Here is a 10,609-nt window from a genome sequence, read left to right on the forward strand (position 1 = left end):
GCAGGGCTTCGCAGCCCCCCCTACCGCTCGCCCGCCGTTCTAGAAACAAGGCCTTAGATGGAGACCAACAGTCTCGCCCAAGATGAGCGGTGGTCGTCTCTAGGGGGCGGGGTGGGAGGAAAATGCAAAATGTTTGTTATCTCTGTAGCTTTTACATTCTTCTCAACGAATATATAGCTTGTAATGCAAACATTACTTTTAAAAATCAACGCTATACAGTAATAATAATGATGAAAGTAACCTGCGCTGGTGAGGAGGCAGAGAACTTGGAACCCTCACGCAGTGCTGGTGCCGCGTTCTGGAGAACAGTTTGTCCCCTCTCCATGAGCTAAAGAGAGAATTGCCTTCCACTCGAGGACGCACTCAGAGGAAGTGAGGGCAGGGCCTCGAACAGACGCTGTACGCCAATGTTCGCTGCAACACTGTTCACAACAGGGAAAAGGGGGGAACAACTCAAGTGGCCGTCAACAGATGAGTGGAGAAACACGTGCTCCAGCCATACGATGGAATATTACTCAGCCACGAAGAGGAATGAAGTTCTGACACACCCTTGAACATGGATGAACCTTGGAGACACTGTGCTGAGTGGCATAAAAGGACAAATACTGTATGATTCCACTCATATGAAACATCTAGAGTAGACAAATTCTTAGAGATGGAAAGTAGATTAGAGGTTACCAGGGGCTGGGGGGAGGGAGAAATGGGGAGTTATTGCTTAACGAGGACAAAGTTACTGTTCAGAATGATGCAAAAGTTCTGGAAATGGGTAGTGGTGATGGTTGCAGAACACTGAATATACTTAAATGCCACGGAACACTTAAGACTTAAAAAAAGGGTTTTAAAATGGCAAATTTTATGTTCTATATATTTTACCACGTTAAAAAATTAATGATGTAATATACTGAAACCACAGAATTGTACACTTTAAATGGGTGAATTGAATGGTGTGTGAATTATATCTCAACAAAGCTGTTGAAACATTTAAAGCCGTAATACTGGAAACAGCGTCTGCCGTGTCTTTGCTCCAGAAGTGCTCTTGGCCTGGGTGTGGCAGGATCTGAGCTCAGAGGGAGGCGCTGGTGCCTGCTGGGTGGGCTCCCACGGGCTGCTTCACTGGGCGTGTGCTCCAGTTCCGCACGCGCCCCCTGGGCGGGGCGGGGCCTGCCTCCTCGCTGGGCTGCGGGGCGGGGGCAGACCATACCAGGGGCTGTGTCCATCACAGAGACAAGCCGGGGACACATCCGCACCTGATGGGGATAAAACTAGACCGAGCTCCTGACCAATGCTCCCTCAGCTCCTGACTCGGTGCTCCTCCCTAGCTGCAGACCAAGTGCTGCTCCCCAGCTCCTGACCCAGTGCTCCCCCCACCTGCTGACCCAGTGCTCCCCCCCCAGCTCCTGACTCGGTGCTCCTCCCCAGCTGCAGACCAAGTGCTCCTCCCCAGCTCCTGACCTAGTGCTCCCCCCAGCTGCTGACTCAGTGCTCCCCCCAGCTCCTGACCCGATACTCCTCCCCAGTTCCTGACCCAGTGCTCCCCCCCAGCTCCTGACTCGGTGCTCCTCCCTCAGCTCTTCATCAGGTGCTCCTCCAGCTCCCGACAGTGCGCCCTCCACTCCTCCCTAAGTCCCTCTCCCCAGCCCCGCCCCCTCGGGGCTCCAAGAGGTGTCTGGCTTTTAACTCTTACAGGCAGCTCCCTTTTTGGTCCCCAAGTTACCTGCGATCCAGTCAGTGACACGGGGCGCCGTCCGCGAGGCCCGGCACTGGGGCGCGGCGCGGTCCCCAGGTCCCCCCAGCGCAAGCTCGCCCCGCGCGGCCGGCGCTTCGCAGCCTTCCAGCGGGCCGCCTTCCCGACCGCGGCCGCTGGAGGGCGCCCCCGCACCGCTCCTGCCGGCCGCCGGCTCCCGCCGGGGGCCCGCGGCGGCGCCGGACGTTGATCTCCTGGTTCACACCGGCATGGTAGAGCGAGGGCGGGAGCGGGAGGCCGCAGAGGCGACTTCAGACCTGCTCCCCAGACCCACTGAGAGGCGACGGGCCGCCCCGAGACTGCACCGCAGCTCGCGAGGTCGGGGCGAAAATGCGTCGCAGGCTCAGTGGACGAAGTGACTGCCGTTCCTTCCTTCCAGGGCCCTGTGCCCCCTTGTTACCTGCTTGCTGGTTCCTCCGCCGGCAAACGGGGGCTGACCGCACTCTCCGGAGTGGGAGCGCGCCATGCGGCCTGAGCACTCGCTGCCCTTAAGACAGGGCACTGGACCGCCCAGACCCGGCAATCCCTCTCGGGTCCCTCTCACCCATCTCGGCCACCTCCAAATTCTACCCAAGGGGGATGTGGGGCTGCGACTTTGGGGGTCCGAGTTTGAGGTTCCTTGGCAGGTGACATGCAAGCAAAAACCAAGAGAGTGCCTGTCACCCTGTCCCCGTCCCTCCCTGCGTCTTGTCTGCCAGCAGCTGGGCCTGGAATTCAGGCTGGCTCAGAGGGGCCTGGCTGGGAAGGGGCAGTGTCCACACTGGGGCCCCAGACCATGGGCTGCGGGGGCTGCAAGGGTCTCCCCATCTCCCGGTGAATTAACCCTGTCCCAGGCTAACTCCTGGAAGTGGGACCCTCAGCCAACCCCAGACCCAGGTGTTGGTCAGTGCCCTTTCTCAGCCTCTGCCTCGTCGTCCTGAGTGCTGACAGAGGAAGGGCTCTCGCTGACCATTTGTCCTCCATGAGTTTGCTGATGAGACACTCGTCTGCCTCAGGTGGCCTAGTAACGGTCACTTGACATCAAGGGACAGACGTGGTCTGGCTGTCTAGGGTGGCAGTGAGATCATTGCTGCCATGGCTCATGATGAGCAAAGGCACTTTGGTGAGTGTCTGTGCCAAGGATGGCAGCTGGGTGGGGAGCCCGGCCCGACTCACAGATACCCTGCTCCCTCAGAGCTGTCGCCCAAGGAGACGCCACCTGGCCCTGGGTCACTGGGGAAGGGCGTTTGAGGAAGTGGCCCTACCACCCTTGCAAGAATCGAGGGACTGGGCACAGCTTGGGCAGGGGGATGCTTCAGCAGCTGCTTGGGCTCCTAGGGAGTGGCCAGCCCTGGGTCAGCTGGGTCACAGAGCAGCCGGCCTATAAATCGTTCTGGGCCTGCCCAAGGGGGAAGCTTCCGCTCCAGGTGGGTGACCAGCGACCCTCACTATCACCTCCACAGTCTGTTTCCTCTTTCCTCTGCCGGCTCCTCAGGCCTCCCTGGGCAGCCTCCTCTCTCCGGTGGAGCCTCCGGGCTTCCGGAGGCCTCTGTGTGAGAGCAACAAAATGCCTTTGAAAGGACGCTGCGGTGTCGGGAGCTCTGGTGTCTGGTGCCCCAAAGGGTTGCAGGGCAGGCAGCCGAGAAGCCGAGTCAGCGCCTGCATCTTGGATGAGAAGTGGGTCTCAGCCTGGCGGGTGCCACTCCCTCTAAGCTTCCTCCACATCACCCCCAGTACTGTGCCCCAGCACCCGGGGCTGGCTCTACCTTTTGCGCATGCCCCACCCTCCCTCACTGTGGTCAGCAAAGAGGGTCCCTGCCCCCAGACCACAGGGAAAGGGGTGCATCCTGTCCATCCACCTCTTCACCCTGAATTCTTGCCGGGGAGCCGCCCCCCAGAGAAAGTCTGTGCTGCCCCCTTGGCTCTGCTCTCCTCCTTTCTGTTCACTGGGCTCGGAGCCACCCCGATGGGGCCTGCTTAATTGATTCAATTTGTCCAACAGTAAAAACACTCTGCAGATGTCAGCCTCCCAGCACCCCACCCCCAGGGAGCCAGCAGACACCTGCCAAGGCCCTGAGGCTGGGAGTCCTTCTAAGGGCCACTCCAGCCAGGCTGCAGGGGAGGCCTCTGACCCCCATGCTGCTTGTTGGGAGCTGGAGCAGGTGGCCCAGTGCGCTCCAGCGGAGGAGCCACCTATGGCTGAGGGCCTGCTCCACCAACGGTATGGAGAGGCATTCTGAATGCTGAAGAGGCTAGAGTCTCTGTCTTTCTCAGGGAATTACGTGTTTTACAGACTCCCAGGTCCAGGCAGGTGACCTTGGAGATGACAGCCATCCCTGAGCCACTGTCAGGACTCCTTCTCCATCAGCACTGGCTTGGGGGCTTTTCCAGGTCAATGGGGGATGGGAGGGGCACTGAGGACTCCCTGGAGCCTGACCCCTTCTTCTGCAGAGGACCCGCCCTGTCTTGGTGGGCTCCACAGTTGCCACCTGGTGGAAGGAAAGGAGCTGAGCCTAGGGGTCCCCGGCTGGGAGGGGACCTCAGGCCCGGGACTAGAGATTGGGAGCCCTGTGCCTGCCTCCAGGGATGTGTGTGCCGCACCGCTCCGCTGGAAAGTGCTTTCAGGGAGTTTCTGAAGGGAAGGTGGTGGGCTAGAGGGAGAGCAGACCAGAACCCCTGACCCCCTAGCCCAGCTCAGCGCCCTCTCTCCCTGTGAGGGCCCCTGGCTCCTGGGGCCACCACTTTCCACCCCAGAGGGAGGCCACTTCGAAGAGAGATGAAGAGGGAGAATGATTTAGGGAGAGTTTGCACAGCTGGCCAGGCAGAGGCAGGGACTTCTGCCCCATCCCCCACCCGGCCCATCTGGGACAAGAACCCCCAGCCATGATTAGGAAAGGACCGTCACTCTGAATACGGCTTGAGGTTAGCAAAATCCGGACACCCAGGCTCCCCTCCTCGGCAATTTCCCACGTGCTCCCTCTCAGGAAAAATCAGCGCCTTTCTACCATTGACTGGTTACATTTTAGAAAGAGCCCAAGCTCATTTTTTATGGGCTCTTCTTCTCCGCAATTCCTACGAGACCGGGGAAAGCAAGGCTAGGAGAACCGAGGGACGAAGCGCTGAAAGGGCTGGTCCAAGGTCAGCCCCTGCGCCGCCGCGTTTCAGGCGGCTGATCCTTTCTCCGGGTGAGCGTGTTGAGGGGGTTGTGAATGGGGCGGGAGGGGAGCTGGCCCCGGAGCGGCCACCTGGGAGGGGCGTCCGCCGCGGCCGCAAACCAGCGCCGGCTCCCCCGCAGCCCCGACTGGGGGTCCGCGGTGGGGGCGCCCGCGGCGCCGACGAAAGAACAAAAGGGAGCCCCGCCCCCTTCCCGGGCCGGCCCAGCGCGGCCAATCGGCGCGGCCACTGCCGACAGCGCCCTCTGATTGGCTGCGCGGCGGCCAATCGAGAGCCGGGGCTGCGAGCCCGTGCGGCCCCACGTGGGGTGGTGCGCGCGGCGGCTCGCCAGCTGCTGCGGGCGGGGCGCTGGGATGGGGACGCGCCCAGGGGAAGGGACGGCGACCCGCGCCCCCGCGCCGCCGCCGGGACCCCGGCCCCGAGGACCCCCGCACCGCCGCCAGCCGTCCCCGAGGGTCCCCGAGCACCTTTTGCTTGCGAAGCTCTGTGCCATCTTTTGGATCATCTGCTGTGTGGGGCCGGGGTCGTGGCTGTCCCCATTGCACACGCGGAGGTGAAGTGACAGCCTCAAAGCCCCCAGCCTGTTAGGGTGGAGGACGCTGGAGACCTAGTTTCCTGATCCCGCTGCTCGGCCGCGGCTCCTCGCCTCCCCTGGGGGCCTGGGCGCAGGGCTTCTCCACCCACCCACCGCTGTATAACCAGAGGGCTGGCTCAGGGACCGGGAAAGGAAGGAGCCTGTCACCTGGGCTTGGCCGGGGAGACTGAAGCAGGCCGGGTGGAAGGAAAGCAGAGGCGGTCTGCTATTGGGCGGTGGAGGGGCCGGGCAGGATCAACTCATTCATTGAGTCAGTTATTGACGCCTGCTGCATAATGTCCTGGGGAGACAAACAGTGGTGGCCCCAGGGGAGGCTTGGGGGCTAGCCTCCCCCTAGTTTTCAATAGTCTTCCCTCCAAGCTACTCCAAGTGTAACATACAAGAATGTTCTCTGATATGGACAATTGACATGGTCTTACATTTTACCGGCACCTTCAGACAGGGTGTTTGAGAAGAGTTGAATAAATGGAAAATGAATGAATTAAAGGAGAGATGATGAGTACCCAGGGCCAGTGACAAAGGGGAGCCGTTACTACCAGACCTGAAGGGCAGCTGTAGCCATAGGAGAGGCCCGTCTGGCAGGAGCTGTGACCTTGGGGAGAGGGACTCAGCAACCTGGCCGGCAGGAACCTGGTGATATATATACTGACCTCACTCCCTCCTGCCTGCTCCTCTGTCTGTGGGCTTCCCCTTGGCTGAATCTAGCCCGAGCAGGGGCAGAGGAGTCCCCAGTGATACTGTGCCTACAGCTCAGCCTCCGACCACGGGGCAGGGCAGCTGGGGTGGTGCACTGGTAAGGTGTCCAGCGCCTGTTCTGAAGTGTGAATAAAAGCATCTTAGAAACATTGCTGTTTTGTTTTGTGGGCAGTGACATACCTTGTAAATCACTGTGCATGTGCACAAACCCATGTGCATCCTACACAGAAGTAGCCTCAAAATGGGTGGGGGGGGGGTGTGCACTTGAGCCCCTTCCTCCTGCAAAGCCATTCAGAGCCTTCCAGCAGTGGGAAGACGTCCTGCAAGTGATGAATCCAACAAGAGGCAGAGCAGAGGAGGAACAGCGCACCTGTCAGCACACGTGGGCCACAAAGTTCAGGTGCCACCACCGCCTCTAGGAGGCCCTCCTGGATGTTCCATTGTCATTAAATAGTTGTCACAGGGCATAAGTCCCATAAGTCCCAAGGGCAGGGACCGGTCTTGTTCACTGTTGTCTCTTCATGGTGCCTGAATCTGCCAGGCACTCAGTACACACTGGAAGATGAATGAACCATGCCTTTTGCCTGGGCAAGGTCAGAGCCAAGGGCAAGGTCAGAGACAGCACTTCCTTCTGAGGCAAAGGGTGTCTGTTCACTCAACAAACATTTTCAGGGAGGCCCTTCTCTGCTGGGCCAGGGCTCAGACCCAGGGGGCCCCAAGGAGGAAAGGATGTGTTTCCGGCATGAAGTTCACGGTCCAGTGAAGCCACACATAAGTTCAGGATGAGGCAGTCTGAGCCAAGGACCCTTGAGAGGTTCCGGAGAGAGAGGATTCCTTTCAGAATGGAGATGAGGGAAGGAGGTGGCACTTGAGGTGGCTTTGAGGGCAGGTAGGAGTTAGAATGGTGGTGAAGATGAGGAAAGATGGGGAGTGTGGAGGTGAAACCACAGTCCGAGGACGTGGCCCTGGGGGTCTGGCTGCGTGCACCCCATGTCTGCCTCTCGGGAGCCAGGGGTCCTGGGCGAGGCAGCCCGTCTCCATCCCTCACCTGTCACGTGGCGGTAATAAGAGGCTTATCGGCAGGTGGGAAGAGAAGTAGGTGATGTGCTTAGCGGAGTCTTGCGCTAGGTAATTACAGGCTCCATAGATACGCGTGAGCTGTCACGAGCATTCACTGTGGTTGGGGAGGTGGCGGTGGGTTTGGCGGAATTCGAGGAGCCTGTGTAGGGGCAGAGGCGGGTGTAGAGTGAGGATGGCTCTCAGGGACAGCAAGCTTGCCTCTCATTCCTCCATCACATGTGCCACTCACACATCAGCCGCTCTTTCCTGCAGAGTCCAGAAGTGGCCTCAGAATCTTTCTCAGCACATTCTCCAGGCAGCCTCCTAATCAACCGCAGCTAGCACATAAAATGACCCTGTTTGCCATCCCTGGCTTGGCCAGCATCAGAATTTGGGACCTGATGACCTGGAACCAGAAGTGCCAATTCCAGACCTGGCTTCTCTGAGCCTAAGCCCTTGTCGAGCCTGATTCCCACACGGAAGGAAGCCCAGGCAGGTGGATGAGATGCACAGGGAGGGTAAGTCCTTAAGAGCAGCATCTGGCGTGGGGGGTTGGGACGTGCAGGTGCCCTCAGCACTGTCAGAGCAGTCCCAACCCAAGGCCATGGAGGCCAGCGCCTGCCAAGGTTGAAGAGAGAGAATGGACCGGAAGGAGCCTCGGGAGGATGGGAGCAGGTGGCTGCTGTGCGTACGAGGGCTCGGCCTGGGGACACTGCAGAGCCGGGAGTCTCAGGGTGGACAAGAGGTCGGAGGAGGGGGAACGAGGGCTGGTCTGGGGTTACCGTGGCAGGGCCGTCGCGCAGACCCACGCTCTGCATCCTCAGAGCACGTCTCTTCGGCTTAAGTCCATTTGAACCTGAGGTGAGCGCACGGACCACAAGTTTACAGGTGGGTGCATTTTTATGTTCATGTGCACCGCGAAACCACCACCATCCAGACAGCTGCCAGCCCCCCAGAGGCTCCCTCGTGCCCCTTCCATCTCAAATCCCGGAGGAGCTCCCACGCTGTCCCTGAAGATTTGCTTGATCTTTGTATTCGGATTAATGGAGCCACACCGCCTGTCCTCTGAGGCTGGCCTCTTCCTCTCAACACGAGCTGTGTGATGCATCGTGTCGCTGCGTGCCTGTGGCTGGTCCTGCTGTGTTGTAGTCCGCCATGTGGGTGTGTCACAGTTTATTTGCCCAGTCTCCTGTTAATGGACACGTGGGTGATCTCCAGAGTTTACAAATAATGCCATGAGCATTCTAGTGCGTGTCTTCCGGGTTTGTGCCTGGCAGCAGGGTTGCTGGGGAGCCAGATGTTCAGGCCTCCGATGGGCAGCTGACGGCCACTCCCACCAGCAGCGTGGGCTGGTTCTGGTGGCCACACCTGTGCCAGCACTTGGGATGGTCTGTCCTTTACTGTTAGCCCTTAGGGGGCTGCGGGGAGCACAGCCACCTCTCGATCTTCCTGACGTCCCCGTGGACAGGGTGCTCACCTGGGCAGGGCGGTATGTGATGGCTTCATAGGCAGAAAAAGGACGCGTCTGAGAAGTGAGGCCACACCGCCAGCATACGCTGGAGCTGCTTCCGGAACTCCAGTCTCCATTCTTCCCTCGAGTCTGAAGCCAGAGTTCAGAAAATAAAATGTGAGTAGTGTGGCGAGCTGGAAGGCCTCAGGGCTTGGAGCTCCAGTGCAAGGTCAGGACTGGCACAGAGCAGAGAGAGCTGGGGAGGGCATCTGGGCACTGGGAGAGGGCGGGGGGCGGGGAGTGGCAGGGGCCGTGGGAGCCGAGGAGGGGAGCAGGCAGGACCGCAGTGTCAGCACGGCCAGCACCCACCTGGTGGGCGTTTGCTGATGCACCCTTGGGCCTGGGCCCCGAGCTGGGCGCAGGGACGTAATGGTGAACACACACAGGCAGGGCCCTGCCCTCACGTTAATGACAGTCCTGGGAAGCAGGCAATCAAGGAAATCCACAATAAATACATAATTACAGGCTGTGATGAGCACTCCATGCTGTGAGAGGGCCTGACTGGCAGTGACATCAGGACTGAGAGTGAACTGACTTCAGAGATCACAATGCCCCAGGGGCTCTTAACGGAGGTATCCCAGCAGAACGGGGGTGCGGGTCTGGGAGGGAGGGGTGAGAGGTGGAAGTGGAAGTCAGCATGGACAAGCAAGTCTCAACAAAAGGGGAGCCATGGGGATCGGGAGCGGACTGAACATACCCAACACTCAGGATTAGGTTTAGTCTCCATAGAAACTCCAAAATAACAATAACTTAAGCAAGGGAAACGCTTCTTTCTCTTTCACATAAAGCCTCCAGGGCAGATTTGGAGGTGCCACAGTCATCAGGAACCCAGGCTCCTTCTGTCTTGTTGCTCTACTGTCCTCAAATATAGCTTCCTACTCATGATCCAAGATGCCTGCTTAAGCTCCAGCCATCACATGTACGTTCCAACCGGTAGGAAGGGAGAAGGGACAAAGAAGAGCACAGCCCCTATGTTTAAGGACACTTCCCATTGCCCTTGGCATTGCCGTTCACCTTTATTGGCCAGAACTTGGTCCCAGGGCTGCATCCGGCTGCAAGGGAAGCCAGAAAATGTGATCTTGACTCTGGACACCCAGGTGCCCAGTTACGAGTTGGGGGTTCTATTTCTGAGGAAAAAGGGGAAGACAGGTACCGGGGCAACACAGTCTCTGCCCCTCCTGGTAACAGGGAACGAGGACACGATGCTGAAGGCAGGCGATGACCAGTGGGCTGGATTGCTGTCCCTCCCTGCAGACGGTGTCGTTACTCGGTGCCCAGCAGCTCGGAGGCTGTGGGGACACAGAGCCTGCTGGAGTCTCCATCGATGAGCCATCCTGCTGGGGTCACATCTGACCTCATTTTCAGCGAGGAAGAAACCAGGCGTCGGGGAGGCAAGTGGCCTGTCCAAGGGCCCTTGCAGCTAGGACATAAGCCAAGAGAAGCAGGCCCTGCTGAGAACTTTCCAGAATTTCTACCCACGTGGTCAGGGGGCTCAAGACCATGAGGCCCCCATCACTCCCTACCCTGAGACGCTCCTTCTCTCTCAGTCCATTGCTGACCAATGCTGTCACCGCCACCACTTTAAGCAGGACACAGGAGTGGCCATAAACCCCCTCCCATCCTCCCAGAGCATGAGAGGCAGGGAGGGAGCAGCGGCGGGTGGCCAAGCTCTGGATGACTGGTGTGCCCTCAGCGCTGGATGGGAGCCCCGGCAGAGAGGAGAGGACCGGGAGCTGTCCTCCTCGTGCCAGCGCGCCACCACCTGGGCGTCTGCCCTCCACTGGGGCCCGCGGGCAGCGTCCTCCCTGGGCCAGAACTGGGTCTTAGACCTGAGCCACTGATGTGACCTCCC

The 10,609-nt window shown here is 59.4% G+C and overlaps 1 long non-coding RNA gene across 2 annotated transcripts; it reads right to left on the reverse strand.

Moving 5' to 3' along the window:
- Nucleotides 1-829: 829 nt before the first annotated feature.
- On the reverse strand, nucleotides 830-5,639 carry LOC139073792 (uncharacterized). Of its 2 annotated transcripts, none has more exons than XR_011522797.1 (3): nucleotides 5,365-5,639; nucleotides 1,715-3,388; nucleotides 830-1,247 (listed from the first exon to the last, which is right to left on the reverse strand). It is a non-coding gene; the product is annotated as an uncharacterized lncRNA (long non-coding RNA). The 2 variants fall into 2 exon arrangements; XR_011522796.1 differs by having other exon boundaries at nucleotides 830-1,262.
- Nucleotides 5,640-10,609: the final 4,970 nt, after the last annotated feature.

This window comes from Equus przewalskii, chromosome 10 (assembly GCF_037783145.1).
Source record: "Equus przewalskii isolate Varuska chromosome 10, EquPr2, whole genome shotgun sequence".
Classification (NCBI taxonomy): Eukaryota; Metazoa; Chordata; class Mammalia; order Perissodactyla; family Equidae; genus Equus; species Equus przewalskii.